This window comes from Corvus brachyrhynchos, unplaced genomic scaffold (genome assembly GCF_000691975.1).
Source record: "Corvus brachyrhynchos isolate BGI_N302 unplaced genomic scaffold, ASM69197v1 scaffold80, whole genome shotgun sequence".
Taxonomy (NCBI): domain Eukaryota; kingdom Metazoa; phylum Chordata; class Aves; order Passeriformes; family Corvidae; genus Corvus; species Corvus brachyrhynchos.
Genome location: NW_008236769.1, coordinates 1433397 through 1438396, shown reverse-complemented (window position 1 = coordinate 1438396; position 5000 = coordinate 1433397). Strand labels below are relative to the sequence as shown.

The 5000-nt window shown below is 40.7% G+C and overlaps 1 long non-coding RNA gene across 10 annotated transcripts in view; it reads left to right on the top strand.

Annotated features, from left to right (window-relative positions):
- Positions 1–4398, top strand: part of LOC108445032 — a 77621-nt gene extending 73223 nt beyond the window's left edge. For all 10 annotated transcript variants that reach the window (XR_001859768.1, XR_001859762.1, XR_001859766.1 and 7 more), the window contains one exon: positions 3728–4398. This is a non-coding gene — a long non-coding RNA (uncharacterized LOC108445032). The remainder of the gene's footprint in view (positions 1–3727) is intronic.
- The last annotated feature ends 602 nt before the right edge of the window (positions 4399–5000 follow it).

Genomic DNA, 5000 nt, shown 5'->3' with positions numbered 1-5000 from the left:
CCAAGTCACCCTGCTTTGGGGAACCAGGGTAACCTCAACCAGAATTAGCTCATCCAACCTTTCACCCTACTCTCAAACCTGTAAAAAGTCCACAGATAGGGGTATGTTTGAGAGTCAGGCACCAATGACTGCTGCTATCTGAAGTAGCTCAGACCAGGATTAGGTTTTTCGGATGGAGATTTGGACATGAAAGTCCATTTATTTCAAGGTTATTTTCTTTTCCACTTCTGTTGGTCTGGAATATGAAATTTCTGCACACCAATGTCTGTCCTACTATTGCTAGCCTTTAGGAGAAAACATCTTTGTCCCTCTCACAAGGAAAACACAGCAGAAGATGATAGCTTCCACCAAGTTCTTGACGGCACAGCATTTTTTTTTCCTTTTCAGCTGTGGTTTTCCTTTGATATTTCAGCCTACAAGTATTACTTTGTTTTTCCTTGTGTCATTGACAACTTGTTATGCCTTGCATTTTTGTATTGGAGCATGTGACCTAACAGCCAGAACCTCTGACATGACCTTACAACATATGATTTCCAAGTAGTCATGGAGGGCAGAGGGAAGGAGTGTATGCTATAACCTGTTGGCTACTTCAGCATCTGATAGGTGCTATTTGGTCTTCCCTTCTCTAGGGAAGGGAAAGTAAAACCCAGTAAAACTAGTCCTCAGTGCTAACTTTAGTCCTTAGTGTGTCTCATTTAGATGTCAAAAGCAGATAGCTTTTGTCACTTTTCTACATGCATACAGAAAATAATCCTTCTGTTTTGGTTTTACACCTGGAATCTGATACTGGATGTGATTTTATCACTGCCCTACTTCCTCTGTAGCATTCATTGCCATCTCTGTGCTTCTAATGACTAAGATGTCAGAAGAAATGTTGATTCCAGTAACACTGCATCTTCTCACACAGAACTCATACTAGAGCTCCTTATCTCTGTGACTGCTTGCATTTGAACTTCCTATTTTTCTCTCTGGATGATGCTAATAGAAAGTCTAATATTTATGCTGATATCAAAGTTTTGTTTTTGCTTATGTTGTATCTCTTCAGGCAGAGATAATATTAAGGCCATTATTGTAAAATGAATCAGCATTTTCAAAAACTGCAATCTTCAGTCCCCAAATGCTTAACCTTATGAGAACAGTTTTGTATTAATAGTAAAGGACTCCCAAGGCTTGGGCCTGGACTAGCTGGAATTGTAGTACTTGAGATGCTGATGTAAGTTTGCAATTTTATTTCACTGTAACAAAGTTTCCAGTATCACATGTACATTTGAATGGGTGCAGAATAGTTGAAAGAAGACAGATTTAAACACACTTAATTAGAGACAAATTAAACTCTCTTTGGTATCTATTCCCTCTAGTATTTTGTTTCAGAGAAGCTGTGAGCTTTTCTGGCTTAGCTGGCTAAGGAACCATTCTCTCTACTACAGGCAATTCCTAGACTCAGGCAGCTGGAGTCCCAGTCCTCCAGTGCTCATATTTTTTAGTCCCATCATGGAGATTGACCTGAAGATGAGAAATATGCCCAGGTTCCAAACTTTATCTTCTTTTGGCACCAATTTCTATTTGCACCACAAGTCCCTGACTTCACTATCACTGAAAGACCTTTGTCACACAGAACCATAATCACAGCTCCAAGTAGCATTACACATTTTGAACTTGTACAAAGCACAGTATCTTACCATACCTTCCACCTTCTCTCTGGAAACATCTCCTGATGTTGCCTGCTTTGGTTGTAAGGACAGGAGCCATTGCAGGTATTCCTCTGGACTGACTGTAACAGAGTAAAAAGAACAGTGCAGCAACTTTCTAGGAAAGGCTTTTTAAAAAAAGAAGACAAAGCCTATTGACTGGAAATGATCTAAATGTGATTATAGCCATTGCCAGGTCTCTTGGCAGTGTAAGCTGCCAGCTTTCCTTTCCTGTTTTTTTTCCCTCTGATAACATATGTAAACAATCAGTAGTACACATCAGTAGGTTTTTCTTAGTCTTACGCAGGACCTGCACACACACAATACGGGATGGTGAAATCTCCATCAGACATAGGACTTGTTCTGTCATAGGGCAAATTTGCATTTACAGGACATAAAACAGCATGATGGTAATGGAACTATTTGCAATTCGGGGAAACAGATGCTGAGGACAGGGTCAGATGACTGGGAGCTTCTGCCCAAGGCACAGCATGACACGAAAATTGCATGGTCCTGGCTTCTCACACCCATCCCATGGTTCATTCCCATTTGCCCCTCGTAGGCTGACAGAGGCAAAGAGATCATTACTGCAAAAGCCAAGGTTTTGGAGGGTTTAATACAGTCTTCATATTTTTCTCACCCTGGTGCATGGGGCCAACATGATAAAGTTGTCAGGGAGCCCTGAAGCTACTGAACACTGTTGAACTTCACGATGCACATCAGCATTGCTCACAGGTATTGTTTCACACTGTACATGCAGGCACCAGTAGGGACATCAGTATCTCTTCAGAGGGAGTTATTTTTAAATGAAAAGTGAGATTGTGATATAGTCAAATGAATCTCGGGGGGGTGGGGGAGGGGTTGGATCTTAAACAATTTTTAAAAATTATATGTATACTTCCAGGTAAGCCTTTCCCACTTTCTCATCTTATGTTCTTCCATCAGTTCTACACACATTTTTCATTTGGTTGAAACCCTTTAAATGTCTTTATGCTCACCAAACTACCTATTTGGAGCATGGACAGAACTTGATATAAAAAGACAGAAGAGACTAGAAATCACTGGTGAAAACCAAAAATGAAAAAAAAAGTTTAAAATATGGGCAAAAGTACACCCCAAATCTTTTCCTTCTGAAATGAAATCTCAGGGACAGGGGGATGATGAAACTTGAGCTGGGTAACTAAGCTTTCTGCTTTATAAACTCTGACCTAGGATGCTCTAGGGCAGTTCTAAAACTTACCAGGTTTGATCACTGAAAGACTTCACAGGCACTGGAGTGACCAAAGTATATGTTGTGTTGCCTTTTTTGTTTTCTTCAAGAATGTAAACAACACAGAATTATGCTGTCAAAGTATCCTTGGAGACACTGATCTTGTGAATACTCTTGATTTTAAAGGAAATGCAAATGATGATGTTAAATGAACCCCTGGCTCAAACAGCTGATCCTTTGTTATCCTGAGCTTTTTTTAAGCAGAAGTGAACAATACCAACAAGTATATATTACACAATAAGTGAACATACCAACACAGTAGAAAGCTCATTAATATTCCAGATAATTCTCACAGAACTATTAAGCAGGAAAATATGTTTCATTATTAAATGTAATTTGCCAGAATATTTGAAACTGATGTTGGACGGAGAGCAAGGTGAATACATGGTAAAATTATATGCCAAAGTGATAAGTCACGGACAAAATGTGCTGTCCCTGTACAAAGAAAGTAGTTGTAAGTCATCCATTGCTTCATCCTCACAGCACCTCTGTATTGCAGACTGGAAAGGAGAGGTATAAAGAAGAGGCTAGAGCATCCAAAAGGACATGTAATGTGTGTTCTCACTACAGAGAGCTTTGAAAATATTCCACCCATAGCTGTAGAGCACACCGACTTTGTAGTTGACTGTAAGCAGCAGGAGATGGGGTATCCACAAGACCATGCTGCCCCATATTCAAGTCCACTTTTCTTGGTCACTGTATCTTGTCACAAACCAGAAAGCCAAGCTATCCACAAGTGCACCTTAACTCCTATTTTAAAACCTGTCAGGCAGCCAGATTTCTGCTGCTTGTACTGGATGGCCTGCTCTGCTCCAGAAGGTAAGAACAAGAAAAAGTCACTAAAAGCTGGGCTGTTTTTATTTCATTTCTTGAGACTGACTCATACTCTCCAATTCCTTGTCCTTAGGGAAGATACAAGGAAATGATGTAATTCTTTTTTTGGCTTATTTTCATGCTTTGGACTTTTTTCTTTTCGCATAATTTTGTACTGGGCCTGTTTTTTAATTAATCTGTATGGATTGTGCTAAAGTAAAAGCCTGAGCTGTCTGTCTCTTTGTACTCACTTGTAATAGTGATGTAATGGTTAATGGTTGAGGGTAAGAAGTATTGATCTCCATGATACGCCAGGTGACCCATTAATAATTACTAGGGAGTTCTGCAAGCTTTCTTTAGAGATCAAATTTTAAAAGTATGACCAAATTGAAATTTTAAAAGTCTGCTAAAATTTAAAAAAAAACATCTATTTGAGAGATGCAGTTGTGGTAATTCCTGCAGCTCTTGCCGTAAACCTGGGGTGGAAGGGGAGATACTTTACATTTTTTGTGTTTCGTTTAAAGAAGAAAATCAGAAACACCTTGAAGATGAAGCTCCCAGTGTTTTGGTGTTTTGAACTGAGACCTTATCTCTAAACACTCCTGTGGACAGCCTCCAGTTCAGATTAAAAACTAGATCTGAAGCTATCTGTAGACCATCAGGAAACTTTTGATTTTGCTAAACTGAGGTGGAAAACTTACAAAAGTATCTCCTTATGAGGAGACAAATACACTCATGTTGTTCTAGGACCAGGACTAGAAAGGGAGATAAGGTGCCCGGAGGCAGAGGATGTCCAACAGATGAATATAGGTTTGAGTTCTCTCAGACTCAGGAAGGAGCTAAGCATTATTGTGTCTGAAAGTTTCCTAAACTAGAATGATATTTCAAGGCATGAGTGAAAAAGAAGATTCTAGAAGCTGGTTTTAATTAGGGTGTGTGTATTGGGTTGACCCTGAGTTGATGGACAGTCTTTAAGACCAATTACGCTTCTCACAATTTACATATTTAAACCGCACAGAAAGGCGGGACTTCCCCTTTTGTCGGAGCTCGCCTGCTGGAAGGTGGGGGGGGCTCCGAGTCTCCCGGCCCCACCGGGCCAGGGCCACTGCCCCTTTCCCCCTTTCCCATCACTGCGGCGCGGACCCTGCGTCGCTGCAGGGGGACTGTCCCAGAGCCGCAGGCAGCTCAAACCAGCCATGGACTGCCACAGCACAACCCATCCAGCCCCG